Raw genomic sequence first — 20,603 nt, 5'->3', positions numbered from 1 at the left:
TACTCGCACGTGCACAGGTGTGTTCCTGTTGCAGTGGGAGCCACCCTGCTGTACAAGAAGGGTGATTCCCATGGTCCAGACACAGGCCGCTGTTTGCGACCCTGTACTATAACTAGACCAGGAAGGGCTGGTCTCTCTGAGAGGTGCTGCTGATGCTGTGTCAGAACATCAGCTCTTCACATCTGGGACTGTCAGTGTGTCTGTCTGGTCAGGGGGCTGTTAAAGCCCCCACTCTGTGGCAGCTTGACAGCTCATAGAGATGTGTGGGTTTGGAGTCAGTGGGAGAAAGCTTGAGTATGAAGATGAAATCCTCAATGGAAAATTCCCACAGATCTTAATAGAGCTACAAGGCTTTGAAAAGAGAACTGGATTTACTGATGGTTCTTTGGGATGTTATAAAATCTTCCCATCTATATATATATACATAAAAATCGTTCATTTCATGCACGTGTCACATTTTGTACATCACATTATCACTATTCCTTCATCGTCGCTGGGTCAAAATCCTGGAACTCCCTTCCTAACAGCACTGTGGGAGAACCTTCACCACAAGGACTGCAGCGGTTCAAGAAGGCGGCTCACCACCACCTTCTCAAGGGCAATTAGGGATGGGCAATAAATGCCAGCTTTGCCAGCGACGCCCACATCCCAGGTAATTTTAATCTAACTCACTGGGCAGGAAACCCAAGGGATCGGGTGGAATGCTGGTTTTACACCCACCCAATGTTATTCTCCACTGACTTCAAAATTCAAACGGGGTTTAAAACCAACATTGCACCTGATCACAGCAGTTTCCCGATGGGCTGGTTGAGTTAAAATTACCCCATTGTATTTAGCACCAACAAACCACAACTGAACAATCTTTTTTAAAAAAACAGAAAGGGGAATTAAAGCCAGTCATATCCTGCTGGTTTTTCTGATTTTGAGCTCACCCAGCCCGTCCTCGGGGAGAGGAGCCAAACAGCAGCCGATTTCGAGCAAGTTCCAACAGCAATCAGCCTCTAACGTGTCTCAGAATGGGTCTATTAGGATCATTTCGCCGCAGGGAATATCTGAGCAGTGGCCTTAGAGGGACAGGCCAGGGGAGTGCCTAAACATCACAACAGTTGCCCCAGACCCCAGGCCCAGACAATCTGCGGGCAGAGGCAGCAGGAGATTGGCTGGTTACTTCTCAATAGGTAATGATGAATCCAATTGTGGGGGAGTCCAAAACTAGGGGGCCATAAATATAAGACAGTCACTAGTAAATCCAATAGGGAATTCAGGAGAAACTTCTTTACCCAGAGAATGGTGAGAATGTGGAACTCGCTACCACAAGGAGTGGGTGAGGTGACTAGCATAGATACATTTAGGGGGAAGTTCGATAGCTTGTTTCCGTGCTGTAAAATTCCGTCTTGTTGGGAATTCGAATGGCACTTTATTGGAAGGAGCTGCGTTCTCGATGTGCCACGGATCTATGGAAGCTAGGTGATGTATACTGACAAAAGGGGTCAGAATGCGTGGAAAAAATAGTGAAACATTTAGTTAACAGATTGAGGTGACAGGTCCAAATCAAAGGTCGTGGCCTCTTGGCCACTCCAGTCACTCAATGTAATCTCATTTGCAGCCTTCAGTTCTGCCTCACCAGCTAATTTTTTTTTCTCACCAGCAATAATTCAATGAGATAGTACCATGAAATAGTCAATATTTAATTATTACACTGGGTTGGTAATGGTGACATTTATTAGAGCTGATGGCATCATTTTAAGCTGTAAATATCACAAGAACACACATTCATTTTTAAATGTAAATTGCCATTTTCTGCATTTACTTCTGACCTGTGAATAAAACTTTCACGACAAGTAAGTGAAATGAACTGACTGCGGGTGAAACATTCATTTACTTCAGGCGTGACCAGAGCAGGGAGGTGCGAGACACAACGGGCTAACTGGATTCCTTCCCCCCACGCCCTGAAACGGGCCAACTTGTAGTTCAACGAGGTGCCCATTATCGAGTGACAGGAATGCACAGAGAGAGAGAGCTCATTTTCAATGTTTTTTTAAAGCGATTATATGTCTCGGCCTAGGCGCTAGACAATAACAGAGGGCGTCTTTTTTCTCTGCTTTGCTAATTTGGCATTTTTATCTCTTTTATCTTGACAGGGAGAGGAGCTGACGCTGCTCACTGGAGCCTCTGGTAAGCACAAATCATACTGGGAAATCATTCGGGAAGAGAAGGCTCATCTATTGCATTGGATCTTATAAAACGTCAATAGGTAGAGCGATACCCTATTCTGCTGAGCACAATTAAGGCCTTGTCATTTGCCATGTTCCCTTTCTGTTTATTGAGGCTACGCTATCCTTCGCTGAAGAGCATTCATCCTCTTTTTTTCTCCTGTTTCTCCTCTTGCAGGTCCTTCCTTTGGCCGTGCCCATCTGTGGCTGAGAGCAGAGTGCAGCTTTCGGTCCAGCACCTATGCCATGCCTAGCTGGCCGCTGGAGGGGTGGGGAGGCGCCATGTGACAGCAGGCCCATTTGGGATGCCTCGTTTGACGTTTCTTCCCCTCCTGCACGGAGACACCCAGCTTCTAACTGTCACCTTCCTGCACAGCACAAGAACCCCACGAAGTAGAGGCAGCTCCGTTCTGAATCCCTCGGTGCCCTGATGGCTGAGCGGGTAAACACCCAGTGCACTGTGGTACTGAGCCACACAGACCTGGAAGGCGTCAGGTTCAATTTTTCATCCGGACCTCTGCTGCCCATATCCTGACTCGCACCAAGTCCCGTTCACCCATCACCCCTCTGCTCGCTGACCTCCATTGGCTCCCGGTTTGGCAAAGCCTCGATTTTAAAATTCTCATTCTTGGTTTCAAATCTCTCCATTGCCTCGCCCCTCCCTATCTCTGTAGCCTTCTGCAGCCCTACAACCCTCCGAGATCTCTGCGCTCCTCCAATTCTGGCCTCTAGCCATCCCCGATTTTAATCGCTCCTCCATTGGCGGCCGTGCCTCCAGCTGCCTAGGCCCTAAGCTCTGGAATTCCCTCCCTAAACCTCTCCGCCTCTCTACCTCTCTCTCCTCCTAGAAGACGCTTCTTAAAACCTACCCCTTTGACCAAGCTTTTGGTCACCTGTCCTAATATCTCCTTATGTCGATGTCAAATTTTGTTTGATAATCACTCATGTAAAGCGCCTTTAGACGTTGTACTGTGTTAAAGGGGCTATATAAATGCAAATTATATTGTTGTTCTCATTGTTGTTGAAGGGAGGGGGAGATAGGGTACTGCAAATGAGCTCAGCGTCCCTGGGCTTGGGAGAAGTAGAATCTTCTATCTTCTGCAATCCACACAGTGAACTATCTCCAGTGCCAGTCGATGCTCGATCTTAGTCAGTCCACCATGATGCACAGTGAACTATCTCCAGTGCCAGTCGATGCTCGATCTTAGTCAGTCCACCATGATGCACAGTGAACTATCTCCAGTGCCAGTCGATGCTCGATCTTAGTCAGTCCACCATGATGCACAGTGAACTATCTCCAGTGCCAGTCGATGCTCGATCTTAGTCAGTCCACCATGATGCACAGTGAACTATCTCCAGTGCCAGTCGATGCTCGATCTTAGTCAGTCCACCATGATGCACAGTGAACTATCTCCAGTGCCAGTCGATGCTCGATCTTAGTCAGTCCACCATGATGCACAGTGAACTATCTCCAGTGCCAGTCGATGCTCGATCTTAGTCAGTCCACCATGATGCACAGTGAACTATCTCCAGTGCCAGTCGATGCTCGATCTTAGTCAGTCCACCATGATGCACAGTGAACTATCTCCAGTGCCAGTCGATGCTCGATCTTAGTCAGTCCACCATGATGCACAGTGAACTATCTCCAGTGCCAGTCGATGCTCGATCTTAGTCAGTCCACCATGATGCACAGTGGACTATCTCCAGTGCCAGTCGATGCTCGATCTTAGTCAGTCCACCATGATGCACAGTGAACTATCTCCAGTGCCAGTCGATGCTCGATCTTAGTCAGTCCACCATGATGCACAGTGAACTATCTCCAGTGCCAGTCGATGCTCGATCTTAGTCAGTCCACCATGATGCACAGTGAACTATCTCCAGTGCCAGTCGATGCTCGATCTTAGTCAGTCCACCATGATGCACAGTGAACTATCTCCAGTGCCAGTCGATGCTCGATCTTAGTCAGTCCACCATGATGCACAGTGAACTATCTCCAGTGCCAGTCGATGCTCGATCTTAGTCAGTCCACCATGATGCACAGTGGACTATCTCCAGTGCCAGTCGATGCTCGATCTTAGTCAGTCCACCATGATGCACAGTGAACTATCTCCAGTGCCAGTCGATGCTCGATCTTAGTCAGTCCACCATGATGCACAGTGAACTATCTCCAGTGCCAGTCGATGCTCGATCTTAGTCAGTCCACCATGATGCACAGTGAACTATCTCCAGTGCCAGTCGATGCTCGATCTTAGTCAGTCCACCATGATGCACAGTGAACTATCTCCAGTGCCAGTCGATGCTCGATCTTAGTCAATCCACCATGATGCACAGTGAACTATCTCCAGTGCCAGTCGATGCTCGATCTTAGTCAGTCCACCATGATGCACAGTGGGACGGTGGGGGAATCAGACAAGTCCACCAATCTTCTCTCCATGTTCCCAGGTGACCAGCTGAGGCTGGAGAAGTTCGACTTTGTGAAAGATCAACTGTCAATGTCTTTCCCACAGCGATCAGAGCCAGTCTCTCCCTGATTCTGACACCATGGTACCTCTGTAAAACAGAATACCTTAACCTTTGACATTGGGGCCGATTTTCAGATGGCGGAGCGGCTGCGTTAGGGGCTGAACCCACTGACTTCCGGGTTCCCCAGTGGCGCGTTTGGGTGCGCGCACGCCTCCCGCATGCGGGAGTCCCACTGGCAATTAAAGCCAGCGGGATGATGCTTTATATAGTTTGTCAGGTACTTGAGATACCTGATTGAGTAGACATTTTGGCAGGGGTGCGATTTTGAAGGATCCTCAGCGTGTTTCCCGTGCTGGGGGAAACACTCCCTGTTGCAACAGACGTGTTTCAGTCAGCAGCCAGTGGGAGATGCAAAGGATTATTTGACACATGGGGAGAAAACCTCATTTATTGCAGCAGGGCACTCTGTCACTTCAGACAAAGTTTTGGCTGTTTTCACTCAAAATTCTTACTTTCCACCCAAAACGCTGCTGTTCAAACATATTTACCTACTTTGCGGACCCCCTCAAACTCACACCGTCAGGATGGGGGGGGCGCCATGGCTGCATTTCACGCAACAAACACCCTTAAGGGCTGGCTCCTCGGGTACAAGGGATAACCCCTGCACACGTGCCTCTGAGGAACCCCATCACCGAGCAACAGCGTCAATATAATGACTGCCACTTCGCCACCTGGACTACAATTGAGCAGGCTATAGGGCTGCTCAAGATGCGCTTCAGGTGCCTTGATTGTTCTGGGGGAGCGCTTCAATACGCACCAGACAGAGTGGGACACATTATAGTCGTGTGTTGTGCCCTGCGCAACACGGGACAACAGAGAGGGGTGCCGCTTGAGGAGGCCCCATCCACATCTGCCACCCACATTGAGGAGGAGGAGGAGGAGGAGGAGGAGGAGGAGGAGGAGGAGGAGGAGGAGGAGCCCATGGGCAGAACAGCGGCTCACCTGGCTGCACGTGAGGCCAGGGAGTCACTGATATGTGAACGGTTCTCCCAACATCAGACTCCAGTCCTCACACCACTGGATAGAGCAGCAGCCACACCAGCCCACCCCTCCTCCCTGCACAAAACAGTCCTGCAACTACACATACACCCACTGTAGGGTGACCCAATGGGTGGCATCAAGTGTGGGTGTTCATGGTGAACCTCATGGAAGAGCCTTATTACAAAAGCCAGTCAAAAATGGCCAAGACGTGGCAGTAGTGGTGACAATAATAATATTTAACAAAAAACAAATATAAATAAAAAACATGACCAACCATCAAACACCCTTGTGCATCCCCTTTGTGCTCACAAAACCTTCGCCTTTCACTTACGACTACTCCTACGTGGTGCATCCCCTGTGGCTGCAGCAGAGGTAGTGGCAGGTTGCTCTTGTTCATGCCTTGACCGATTAGATCCTTTGGGCCTACGCCCTCTGGTGCCCCTGAGGGCCCCTCCAAAGACTGCTCCACCTGCACCTGTGCAGGGGCAGACTCGGCCACCCGGAGAGGAGGCAGCATTGCGGGTACTGGTTGAGAGGGGGGCAACGGGAGAGACGTGGGAGCACTTTGAGTGGCATCCCCACTTCCATGTCCCCTTTCGCCATCATCCCTCTCCTGGGCCAGGCCCACATCACTCCTACCACCCTGCTGGACGACAGTTTGGAGGACATGTGTGAAGCCTTGTAAGGCCACTGCTAGTATATCTGCCTGCCTGTTTAAGGAGGCAGAATGTTGTTCATCCTGAGTCCAAACGGTTGTTGTCAGGGCCCCATTGGACTCATTTGTGAGCCATGCTTGAAGCTCGATGGGGGCTAGCCTTCCCTCCATCGTAGACATTCCCGCACTTACCCGCGACACTATCTCAGAGATGCCCTCACATCCCTGTGACAGTATCTCAGAGATTCCTTCCCTTACCTGTGCCACCATTCCACTCATGCAGGAGTTGGACTCCTCCATCCTCTGCGCGATTTTGGAGAGTGCGCCTGGCACCTGTTCCAGCACCTCGCAAGTGTGCTGCTGCCCCTCGATCATTCTCCTTTTTGAAGGATGGCCCCCAGGGTTCAGCATCTGTGTCCAGCTGAGCAGAGCCTGGAGAAGAGTGCTCCCACTGATGCGGACTCTCCACAGCTGCCCCTGCCACCAGCGTCTGCTCGTGCTCACATGTGTGTGGTAACTCACCATGTGCGACCCCAACAAACTGCGGACTAGGACCCACCGAGGTGTGTGTATCTGCGCTGGTGGATGGCTCGCTCAGATATGACGGTGTCCCCTCAGAGGCGGGCAGGTCCTCTGAGGAATTGCCCTCTGCCGTCACAGCGGTCGCTGAAGGCCCTGTAAAAGAACAGAAGAGGCAATATTAAGCATGATCACAGATGTTGAGGTGCTGAAGATGGCGGGGCATGTTAACATCAATTCATATTGTGAGTGCTGAATGTTAAAGTTCTGTCACCAGACGTTTGTTGGGTGCCAGTCTCGGCGTCCCCGACGGACAGGCACTCGAGGGTGGGGCTCAGCTCCAGCACCTCCTGCTCCACGTCTGTGAGGACGACTATCTGTTGCGGCCCCCACTCCGGTCCTCGCCCTCTCCCAGGCATTCTGGGCTCTCTTCTCTTCTAAGGGGAGAAAGTACAGACGCGTGAGTGAGTGATGGTGACGTGGCCAACCGCTGAATTTATTGATTTGGGTGAGGCTGATCATGAAAGAGATGCATCAGATGGTGAGTATGAGACAGAGTCATGACGTTGAATGAGGATTGGGTTGAGTGATAGTGGTGGGGTGAGTAATGGGGAGGTGAGGACGTGCTGAGGAAGTGCAGGTAAGTTGAGGATGAGGTTTGAGTGGGTGTGAGGAGTGATGTGATAGAGTAGTGTTGACAGTGTAGAATGAGTTGGGGGGGTGGGGGCGGTGATGTGGAAGACGGAATGTAGGAGAATGAGTCAGTGTACTCACTTTGGCTGACCTAGTTAGGTCATTGAAACTCTTCCTGCACTGGATCCAGGTGCGGGAGATGTTGCTGCTGCTGGTGACCTCCTTTGCCACCTCGAGCCAGGCCTTCTTGGTGGCAGAGGCAGGCCACTTCCTTCCGTCTGCCGGGTAGAAAATATCCCTCCTCCTCCTCATCCCATCCAGTAACACCTGGAGTGAGGCATCACTGAATCTAGGAGCAGCCTTTCCCCTGTGCTGCTCCATTGTGCTGTGTGGGTGTTTGCTCCAGGAGCAGCCATTGGAGGACTGCCCCTTTAGTAGAGCTCCTCCAGCTGACAGCCTGCGATGCGGGTGCGCAGTCCGCCCGCTGCTCAGCTTTCGGGCGACAAACCCGGAAGCCACGTTAAGTGGCTCAAATTTACCCGCGATCGTGTAGGGAACGGACAGATTTTATTGGGCAGGTTACCCACGTGCCCAATCGCCCCCCTCCCCACCCCCGGCTGCCATTCCGCCTCCCCATTAATATCGGGGCCATTATATCTACCGTGTCAATCTTATGTTCAACAAACTGAGTAACGTTGGTAACAAAGGGGGAGGAGGGAGATGGGCGACAAGTGTGGTAACATAACCTTGGAGTTGGATTCAACTCCAGCCCAGATACATTTCTGAAGATCTTCTCTCTCTGATGGGCCACCACTACAGTGTCCTGAAAGGTCATCCATTCACCTGTGGGACCTGGGTTTGAATTTACCATTGATGGAGACACTGGAAACCTCCACTAAAAGCTTAGAGAACTTTCAAACAAAGTGAATTTGGAGACTTTAAGGTCCAGTGGAATAAAATTTGGACACAAAGATAACAACCTTGAGCAAAAGTTCCCACAGATCCTCGTGGATCTGCAAATTTACAGAAAGAAGCGGATTTTCTAATTGTTCCTTTGGTTTTAATAGAATTTATTCAAAAGTAATCCTACAGGATGATGTTAGGATTTTAACAGAATAACAATGAGATGAGAAGTCTGTGTTATTGATATGGAAAAGATGAACCAAAGTAAGGAAGGTAGCTCCTTAAATATGAGCTGATTTAATACAAAATATCAAGTTAAAGTCAAATAAAAGTTATGATGAATGGTATACATACTAAATATTATAACCTGCCTCTCCTCTGTTCAAATGCTGACTGGATCGGTATTTCAAGTATTTTCTTATTTATCTAGAGTTACTCGACGAGCAATGAGAAAAGGAATGAACATGTGTGAAATCTGAAGCTGCCAGGACAGCCCAGGTAGTGTCAGCAATATCCCACGAACAGTGAGTCAGCAATATCCCACGAACAGTGAGTCAGCAATATCCCACAGACAGTGAGTCAGCAATATCCCACAGACAGTGAGTCAGCAATATCCCACAGACAGTGAGTCAACTGTATACCACAGGCAGTGAGTCAGCTATATCACACAGTCAGTGAGTCATCAAGCACCACAGTCAGGGAGGCAACAGTATCCCACAGTGAGTCAGCAATATCCCACTGGCAGTGAGTCAGCAATATCCCACTGGCAGTGAGTCAGCAATATCCCACTGGCAGTGAGTCAGCAATATCCCACTGGCAGTGAGTCAGCAATATCCCACAGTCAGAGATTCAGCAATATTCACAGACAATGAGTCAGCAATATCTCACAGATAGTGAGTCAGCAATATCCCACAGTCAGCGAGTCAACTGTATACCACAGTCAGTGAGTCAGCAATATACCACAGTCAGTGAGTCAGCAATATCACACAGACAGTGAGTCAGCAATATCCCACAGACAGTGAGTCAGCAATATCTCACAGATAGTGAGTCAGCAATATCCCACAGACAGTGAGTCAGCAATATCACACAGACAGTTAGTCAGCAATATCTCACAGACAGTGAGTCAGCAATATCACACAGACAGTGAGTCAGCAATATCTCACAAATAGTGAGTCAGCAATATCCCACAGACGTGAGTCGACAATGTTGCACAGGCTGTGAGTCATCAAGCACCACAGTCAGGGAGGCAACAGTATCCCACAGTCAGTAATTCAGCAATTTCACACAGTCAGTGAGATACGAATACACGACAGTCAGCAAGTCAACAATATCCCACTGTCAGTGAGCCAACAATATCCAACGAGGTATGGTAGGGCAACCAAACCCAGAGCTTCCTGGATGACGAAACAGATATTGAGTAAGATGAATCAGAAAAAGGGGGCATGTGACAGATGTCAGGTTGATAACACAAGTGAGAACCAGGCTGAATATGGAAAGTACAGAAGGGAAGTGAAAAAGGAAATAAGAAGGGCAAAGAGAGAGTATGAGAATAGACACCAACTAACATAAAAGGGAATCCAAAATTCTTCTATAGGCATATAAATAGTAAACGGGTAGTAAGAGGGGGGGTGGGGGTGATTAGGGACCAAAAAGGAGACCCACTCATGGAGGCAGTGGGCATGGCTGAGGTACTAAATGTGTACTTTGCATCTGTCTTTACCAAGGAAGAAGATGCTGCCAAAGTCTCAGTAAAAGAAGAGGTAGTTGAGATACTAGATGGGCTAAAAATTGATAAAGAGGAGGTACTAGAAAGGCTAGCTGTACTTAAAGTAGATAAGTCACCCGGTCCGGATGGGATGCATCCTAGGTTGCTGAGGGAAATTGCGGAGGTACTGGCCATAATCTTCCAATCATCGTTAGATAAGGGGGTGGTGCCAGAGAATTGGAGAATTGCAAATATTACACCCTTGTTCAAAAAAGGGTGTAAGGATAAACCCAGCAGCTATAGGCCAGTCAGTTTAACCTCAGTGTTGGGGAAACTTTTAGAGATGTAATCTGGGACAAAATTAACAGTCACTTGGACAAGTTTGGATTAATTAAGGAAAGCCAGCACGGATTTGTTAAAGGCAAATCGTGTTTAACTAACTTGATTGAATTTTTTGATGAGGTAAAAGAGGGTCGATGAGGGCAGTGTGGTTGATATGGTGTATATGGACTTCCAAAGGTGTTTGATAAAGTGCCACATAATAGGCTTGTCAGCAAAGTTGAAACCCTTGGTATAAATGGGGCAGTGGCAGCATGGATATGAAATTGCTAAGTGACAGGAAACAGAGAGTAGTGTTGAATGGTTGTTTTTCAGACTGGAGGGAGGTGAACGGTGATGTTCCCCAGCGGTCGGTACTAGAACCACTGCTTTCTTGATATATGTTAATGACTTGGACTTGGGTGTACAGGGAACAATTTCAAAATTTTCAGATGACACAAAACTTGGAAGTGTAGTAAACAGTGAGGAGGATAGTGATAGACTTCAAGAGGACATAGACAGACTAGTGGAATGGGCAGACACGTGGCAGATGAAATTTAACGCAGAGAAGTGCGAAGTGATACATTTTGGTAGGAAGAACGAGGAGAGGCAATATAAACTAAATGGTACAATTCTAAAGGGGTACAGGAACAGAGAGATTGGGGGTATATGTGCACAAATCATTGAAGGTGGCAGGGTAGGTTGAGAAAGTGGTTTAAAAAGCATTCAGGATCCTGGGCTTTATAAATAGAGGCATAGAGTACAAAAGCAAGGAAGCTATGATGAACATTTATAAAACACTGGTTTGGCCACATTGGAGTATTGTGTCCAGTTCTGGGCACCACACTTTAGGAAGGATGTGAAGGCCTTAGGGAGGCTGCAGAAAAGGTTTACTCGAATGGTTCCAGGGATGAGGGACTTCAGTTATGTGGATAGACTGGAGAAGCTGGGGTTGTTTTCCTTGGAGCAGAGAAGGTTGAGAGGAGATTTGATAGAGGTATTCAAAATCATTTGGGGTCTTTATCAGAGTAGATAGAGAGAAACTGTTCCCATTGGTGGAAGGGTCGAGAGCCAGAGGAGACAGGTTTTAGGTGATTGACAAAAGAACCAAAGGTGACATGAGGAAAAACCTTTTTACACAGCGAGTGGTTATGATCTGGAATGCACTGCCTGAGGGGGTGGTGGAGGCAGATTCAATCATGGCTTTCAAAAGAGAATTGGATAAGTACTTGAAGGGAAAATATTTGCAGGGCCACGGGGAAAGGGCGGGGGCATGGGACTAACTGGATTGCTCTTGCAGAAAGACGGCACGGGCTCAACAGGCCGTATGGCTTCCTTCTGTACTGTAACCATTCTATGATTCTATGATCCTAGACAGTGTGTCAGCAATATCCCACAGTCAGTGAGTCAGTGAGTCAGCAATATCCCAGTCAATGGGTCAGCAATATCCCACAGTCAGTGAGTCAGTGAGTCAGCAATATTCCACAATCAGTGGGTCAGCAATATTCCACAATCAGTGGGTCAGCAATATCCCACAATCAGTGGGTCAGCAATATTCCACAATCAGTGGGTCAGCAATATCCCACAGTCAGTGAGTCAGCAATATCCCAGTCAGTGCGTCAGCAATATCCCACAGTCAGTGAGACAGCAACCGCCACAGTCAGTGAGTCAGCAATATTCCAATCATGAAACAGCAATATCCCACAGTCAACAAGTTAGCAATACACCACAGTCAGTGAGGCAATAATATCCGACAGTATGTGAGACAGTGAGTCAGCAATATTATACAGTCAGTGAGTCAGCAATATCCCACAGACAGTGAGTCAGCAATATCCCACAGTCAGTGAGTCAGCAATATCCCACAGTGAGTCAGCAATATCACACAGTCAGTGAGTCAGCAATATCACACAGTCAGTGAGTCAGCAATATCCCACAGTCAGTGAGTCAGCAATATCACACAGTCAGTGAGTCAGCAATATCACACAGTCAGTGAGTCAGCAATATCACACAGACAGTGAGTCAGCAATATCCCACAGACAGTGAGTCAGCAATATCCCACAGACAGTGAGTCAGCAATATCACATAGACAGTGAGTCAGCAATATCCCACAGTGAGTCAGCAATATCACACAGTCAGTGAGTCAGCAATATCCCACAGTCAGTGAGTCAGCAATATCACACAGTCAGTGAGTCAGCAATATCCCACAGTCAGTGAGTCAGCAATATCACACAGACAGTGAGTCAGCAATATCCCACAGACAGTGAGTCAGCAATATCACATAGAGAGTGAGTCAGCAATATCCCACAGTGAGTCAGCAATATCACACAGTCAGTGAGTCAGCAATATCCCACAGTCAGTGAGTCAGCAATATCACACAGTCAGTGAGTCAGCAATATCCCACAGTCAGTGAGTCAGCAATATCACACAGACAGTGAGTCAGCAATATCCCACAGACAGTTAGTCAGCAATATCTCACACACAGTTAGTCAGGAATATCCCACAGACAGTGAGTCAGCAATATCACACAGACAGTGAGTCAGCAATATCCCACAGTCAGTGAGTCAGCAATATCCCACAATCAGTGGGTCAGCAATATTCCACAGTCAGTGAGTCAGCAATATCACACAGACAGTGAGTCAGGAATATCCCACAGTGAGTCAGCAATATCCCACAGACAGTGAGTCAGCAATATCCCACAATCAGTGGGTCAGCAATATTCCACAGTCAGTGAGTCAGCAATATCACACAGACAGTGAGTCAGGAATATCCCACAGTGAGTCAGCAATATCCCACAGACAGTGAGTCAGCAATATCCCACAGACAGTTCGTCAGCAATATCCCACACACAGTTAGTCAGGAATATTCCACAGACAGTGAGTCAGCAATATCACACAGTCAGTGAGTCAGCAATATCCCACAGTCAGTGAGTCAGCAATATCACACAGACAGTGAGTCAGGAATATCCCACAGTGAGTCAGCAATATCCCACAGGCAGTGAGTCAGCAATATCACACAGTCAGTGAGTCAGCAATATCCCACAGTCAGTGAGTCAGCAATATCCCACAGACAGTTAGTCAGCAATATCCCACAGGCAGTGAGTCAGCAATATCCCACAGTCAGTGAGTCAGCAATATCACACAGACAGTGAGTCAGCAATATCCCACAGTGAGTCAGCAATATCCCACAGACAGTTAGTCAGCAATATCCCACAGTCAGTGAGTCAGCAATATCCCACAGGCAGTGAGTCAGCAATATCCCACAGTCAGTGAGTCAGCAATATCCCACAGACAGTGAGTCAGCAATATCCCACAGTCAGTGAGTCAGCAATATCCCACAGTCATGAGTCAGCAATATCACACAGACAGTGAGTCAGCAATATCACACAGACAGTGAGTCAGCAATATCCCACAGTCAGTGAGTCAGCAATATCCCACAGACAGTGAGTCAGCAATATCCCACAGTCATGAGTCAGCAATATCACACAGACAGTTTGTCAGCAATATCCCACAGGCAGTGAGTCAGCAATATCACACAGACAGTTTGTCAGCAATATCCCACAGACAGTGAGTCAGCAATATCCCACAGGCAGTGAGTCAGCAATATCACACAGACAGTGAGTCAGCAATATCCCACAGTCATGAGTCAGCAATATCACACAGACAGTTTGTCAGCAATATCCCACAGGCAGTGAGTCAGCAATATCCCACAGACAGTTTGTCAGCAATATCCCACAGACAGTTAGTCAGCAATATCCCACAGACAGTGAGTCAGCAATACACATCAGTTGGCGAGGCATCAATATCTCACAGTCAGAGTTAACAATATCCCTCAGTCGGTGAGTCAGCAATATCCCACACTCAGGGAGTCAGCAATATCCCATATTCATTGAGTCAACACTATCACGCAGGCATTGAGTCAACAATATCCCACTGTCAGTGAGTCAGCAATATCCCACAGTCACCACGTTAAAGCCATAGAGTGAAGTGATTGTAACCCAGCTTGTGACACTGAACAGACCCCATTCACTCCTCCCCCAACCCTGGTGTGTTGTATGGTCATAAGGTCACAATGTTATATTTTTATGTCCCAGGTCACTCAAAATTGTTCAGAAATTAGAGTCATAGAGTCATAGAGTTATACAGCACGGATAGAGGCCCTTCGGCCCATCGTGTCCGCGCCGGCCATCAAGCCCTGTCTACTCTAATCCCATTAATTGTCAGGCATTTTAATTTTGTAATTTTTCATCTTGCAAACAAATAGTTTTCATGCTCATAAATAAAAAGCTTTTCAATTCACAACACTTGAAATCAGACTGATCCACCTGCTGAAGACTCATTTAATAATCAGGAATAAAGATATCACTGTTTCTCACTCGATATTGGCAGCACTCACAGTTACATTGTGTACAGCAGAGTGGGATTAAGAAATCTTGGGGCCCTGAGCCTCTCCGCAGCTACCCCCCCTCCCCACTATCCCAGGCTCAGCCCCTGATCCATTAAGACATGAACATGTGGTGAGATGCATAAAGAAATATGTCCACAGATTGTTTACACACTCCATTAATAATAAACAAATCATATCACAAGATACTACGCTTAAGGTGGTCATGGAAAAGGATAGGGAGGGGCCGGAAATAAAGGTTCTAAATTGGGGGAAGGCCGATTTTAATAGGATAAGGCAGGATCTGGCCAAAATGGACTGGGATCAGCTGCTTGTAGGAAAATCCGCATTGGAGCAATGGGAGTCTTTCAGAAGGGAGATTGAGACCATACAATGGCAACATGTTCCCGTAAAGGTCAAGGGTGGTTCCAAGAACTCCAGGGAACCTTGGATGTCAGGGGATATACGAGAATGGATTAGGAAAAAAAGGAGGGCTTTTGGCAGATACAAAAGGCTAAAGACGGAGGAAGCCCCAGAGGAGTACAAAAAGTGCAGGGGGATACTTAAAAAAGAAATTAGGAGATCAAGGAGGGGCCATGAAATAACACTGGCGAGCAAAATAAAGGAAAATCCTAAGATGTTTTATAAGTATATTAAGGATAAGAGGATGACTAGGGAAAAAATAGGGCCCATTAGGGACAAAAATGGCAATCTGTGTGTGGAGCCGGCAGATGTAGGAGGGGTTCGAAATGAATTTTTTGCATCTGTTTTCACTCTGGAGAAGGACGAGGTAGACATAGAAATACGGCAGGGGGACTGTGATATACTCGAACATATTAACATCGAGCGGGAGGAGGTATTGGCGGTATTAGCAGGCCTAAAAATGGATAAATCCCCAGGCCCGGACGAAATGTATCCCAGGCTACTGTGTGAGGCAAAGGAGGAGATTGCGGGGGCTCTAACACATATATTCAGAACCTCTCTGGTCACAGGGGATGTGCCAGAGGACTGGAGAACCGCTAATGTAGTACCATTATTCAAGAAGGGGAGTAGGGAAAAACCGGGGAACTACAGGCCAGTGAGCCTAACATCAGTGGTAGGAAAATTATTGGAAAAAATTCTGAAGGACAAAATTAGTCTCCACTTGGAGAAGCAAGGATTAATCAGGGATAGTCAACATGGCTTTGTCAAGGGAAGATCATGTCTGACTAATTTGATTGAATTTTTTGAGGGGGTGACCAGGCGTGTGGATGAGGGTAACGCAGTGGATGTGGTATACATGGATTTCAGTAAGGCCTTCGATAAAGTCCCCCACAGGATACTGGTCAAGAAGGTACGAGCCCATGGAATCCAGGGTGCCTTGGCACTTTGGATACAAAACTGGCTTAGTGGCAGAAGGCAGATGGTGATGGTTGAAGGTTGTTTTTGTGACTGGAAGCCTGTGGCCAGTGGGGTACCACAGGGATCTGTGCTGGGGCCCTTGCTGTTTGTGGTCTACATTAACGACTTGGATATGAATGTAAAAGGTATGATCAGTAAGTTCGCTGATGATACAAAAATTGGTAGGGTGGTAAATAGCGAGGAGGATAGCCTCAGTCTGCAGGACGATATAGATGTGTTGGTCAGATGGGCGGAACAGTGGCAAATGGAATTTAACCCGGAAAAGTGCGAGGTGATGCACTTTGGAGGGACTAACAAGGCAAGGGAATACACAATGAATGGGAGGACCCTAGGCAAGACAGAGGGTCAGAGGGATCTTGGTGTGCAAGTTCACAGATCCCTGAAGGCGGCGGAACAGGTAGATAAGGTGGTAAAGAAGGCATATGGGATACTTGCCTTTATTAGCCGAGGCATAGAATATAAGAACAAGGAGGTTATGATGGAGCTGTATAAAACACTGGTTAGGCCACAGCTGGAGTACTGTGTGCAGTTCTGGTCGCCACATTACAGGAAGGATGTGATCGCTTTGGAGAGGGTGCAGAGGAGATTCACCAGGATGTTACCAGGGCTGGAGCGCTTCAGCTATGAAGAGAGACTGGGAAGATTGGGTTTGTTTTCCTTGGAGCAGAGGAGGCTGAGGGGGGACATGATTGAGGTGTACAAAATTATGAGGGGCACAGATAGGATGGATACTAAGGAGCTTTTTCCCTTCGTTGAGGGTTCTATAACAAGGGGACATAGATTCAAGGTAAAAGGCGGGAGGTTTAGAGGGGATTTGAGAAAGAACTTTTTCACCCAGAGGGTGGTTGGAGTCTGGAACTCACTGCCTGAAAGGGTTGTGGAGGCAGGAACCCTCACAACATCACCTGAGGAAGTAGGTAGCCTCCGAAAGCTTGTGAATTTAAAATAAAATTGCTGGACTATAACTTGGTGTTGTAAAATTGTTTACAACATTCAAGAAGCATTTGGACGAGCACTTGAAATGCCATAGCATACAAGGCTACGGACCAAATGCTGGAATATGGGATTAGATTAGACTGGGCTTGATGGCTGGCGCGGACACGATGGGCCGAAGGGCCTCTATCCGTGCTGTATAACTCTATGACTCTCTATGACTCTATTAAATGAAACTGAAACTGTTCTCGACGGTATTTCTGCGTCCCGGTGAGCTTTACTGGGGTCCCTACGGACCCTTTTGTTAATCTGCCCCTCATGGGCAGCCATAATTGTGGTCGATAATTATCCACTGCTTCTTATTGTGAACAGTATCACAACTGAGCCCGATTCCATGCTGACCTGAACTCCATCGGAAATGAAAATGTGGAAATCTGTATAATGGACGGCTGATCCGATATCGCCAGTTTCACACTATCGCCCAAAGTGAAGATTACCCGCATAATTTTAATGGAATTCGAGGTGTTTTTATATTGTGTGTGGAGGGGTGTGAGTGTCGAGCACTCCTGGACTGTGAATCCATTACAGCAGCAACAATCCCAGATGAGCTTAACTTGTGCTGCTCGAGTGCCCAGAATCAGGAGATCAAAGTAATGAAGAACTTACATTTATATAGCGCCTTTCAGGTCCTCAGGACGTCCCAAAGTGCTTTACAGCCAAAGAAATATTTCTGAAGAGTAGTAACTGTTGTAATGTAGGAAACGCAGCAGCCAATTTGCACCCAGCAAGATCCCACAAACAGTAATGAGTTAATAACCAGATAAATGCGCTGCAGCAACTCGCCAAGGCTTCTTCAACAGCACCTCCCAAACCCGCGACCTCTACCACCTAGAAGGACAAGAGCAGCAGGCACATGGGAACAACACCACCTGCACGTTCCCCTCCGAGTCACACACCATCCCGACTTGGAAATATATCGCCGTTCCTTCATCGTCGCTGGATCAAAATCCTGGAACTCCCTTCCTAACAGCACTGTGGGAGAACCGTCACCACACGGACTGCAGCGGTTCAAGAAGGCGGCTCACCACCACCTTCTCAAGGGCAATTAGGGATGGGCAATAAATGCCGGCCCTGCCAGCGACTCTTCTTCCAAGTAGTGTCCTGGGATCTTTTACATCCACACGAGAGGGCAGACAGGGCCTCAGTTTAACATCTCACCTGAGAGACATCGGGCCCGATGTTACCAGGGCTGCGGGTTCTCGGCGGGGGGGATATCGGGCGCGTTACCCACGCGCCCGGCAAAATTAGTCAGCTCCCCGCGCGATCGTAGCATCCAATCCACTAATTGGATCCACTTACCTGCTCCTCCGGGTTCCCCACTGCTGATCTGCGCGTCGGGCGGGCTGCGCATGCGCAGTACGATCTGTCAGCTGGAGGCGCTCTATTTAAAGGGGCAGTCCTCCACTGACAGATGCTGCAACAAATAGCAAAAATTACAGCATGGAGCAGCCCAGGGGGAAGGCTGCTCCCAGTTTAATGATGCCTCACTCCAGGTATCAATACATGGGGTGAGGAGGAGGGGGAGGACAGAGATCTTCCCCCCGGCGGGCGGGAGGAAGCGGCCTGCCTCTGCCTCCAGGAAGGCCTGGCTTGAGGTGGCAGAGGAGGTCACCAGCGCAACCAACATATCGCGCACCTGCATACAGTGCAGGAGGTGCTCCAATGACCTCAGCCAAAGTGAGTACACTTACTCATTCCCCTACACTCCGTCTGCCACATCACTGCCCCCACCCCACATCTCCTTCTGCACTACCAACACTACTCTGTCACATCACCCCTCACACCCACTCAAACCTCATCCTCATCTTACCTGCACTTACTCACCTCGCCAGTACTCATCCCACCACTACCACTCAACCCAATCCTCATACAATCTCATGGCTCTATCCCATACTCACCCTCTCGTGCATCTCTTTCACGGTCAGCCTCACTCAACCTGCCACTACCTGTGCTGCAGCCACAGGGCATGCATCACATATGTGCAGTAGGCAGCGTAAGGCAAATGTGTCGTGAGCATGAAGGGGGTGCACAAGGGTGTTTGAGGGTTTGTCATGGTTGTTACTTATATTGAATTTCTGACCAACTCACATCACATATTATATTGTCACCACTACTGCCATGTCTTTGCGAATCTTGTCTGGTTTGTGCAATAATTCCCTTTCCTGAGGATCACTATGAAGCCCCACAACTGATGCCACCCATTGTGTCACTGCAGAGTGGGTGTAGGTGTATTTACAGGGCTCTTTTGTGCAGTCGACAGAGACGTCGGCGATGTCCCCGGTGGCACCCTGGAAGGATGCGGAGGAGAAGTTGTTGAGGGCAGTGGTGACTTTGACACCGACAGGTAAGAAGATGGTGCTCGGGCCAGCCGGGAGCAGCTCAGCATGAAGGAGTCTGCAGATGTCCACGACTACATGTCAAGTGACTCTGAGCCTCCGTGTGCACTGCTGCGCAGAGAGGTCCAGGAAGCTGAGCCTCGGTCTGTGGACCCTGTGGCGAGGGTAGTGCCCTCTGCGACGCATCTCTCTCTGCGGTAGCCCTCCCTCCTGCTGTACAGGTGGATGTGTCACAGCACTGTGTTGTGGAGCTCCACGTGTCAGAGGTGGACGGCGAGGTTTGTGAGGCTGGTGATGCTGTTTGTCCTCCGAGGAGGTCATGACTGCAGCTACGGCGGCCCCCATCCAGAAGATGTACATCTGAGGGGGTCCGCAAGGTAGGTACATGTCTCTGGACCCCGGGGTAAGTGTGCAAGTTGGTGAATTTGATTGTCAGGAGGAGGGTGGTGGAGGCCAATCTTTGTCCCAAGTGACAGAGTGGCCTCCTGCAATGGGTGAGGGTCTCCCTCCACACCTGTCAAATGGACCTTTGCAGCTGCCACAGGCTGATAGCTGCAACACGTCCATTCGAACTGGGAGTGTTTCCCCCAGTGTGGGAAATAGTCCCAGTTTGCTCTAAAATCCCACCCCTCCTCACACAGTCCCTTAATCAGGTCAGTTAATGACCTGAACAAGCCAAATAAATAGGTTCAAGTGGCATCCCGCTGGCTTTAATTGCCTGCGGGATTCCCACCAGCGGGGGCGGCGCGCGCACGCCGGCGTGTCAGCGGGGAACCCGGAAGTGCGCGGGTTCGAGGCGGGCTCCGGTCCCGCTCCGGGATTTCCCGATTTTCGGGGCCCCCCCCGCCAGGAACGCACCCGATAGCGGGTGCTAAAATGCTGCCCATGATCTCCAACAGTGCAGCACTCCCTCAGGTACTACACTAGAGTGTCAGCTTAGATCATGTGCTGAAGTGGGACTTGAACCCATAACCTTCTAGACTCAGAGGTGAGGGGGCTACCCACTGAGCCACAGCTGACACTGCTGCGTAGCCCTGAGGGAG

The sequence above is a fragment of the Heptranchias perlo genome, chromosome 19 (genome assembly GCF_035084215.1).
Source record: "Heptranchias perlo isolate sHepPer1 chromosome 19, sHepPer1.hap1, whole genome shotgun sequence".
Classification (NCBI taxonomy): domain Eukaryota; kingdom Metazoa; phylum Chordata; class Chondrichthyes; order Hexanchiformes; family Hexanchidae; genus Heptranchias; species Heptranchias perlo.
The sequence above is the reverse complement of the archived record's forward strand: the minus strand, read 5'-3'. Positions refer to the sequence as shown.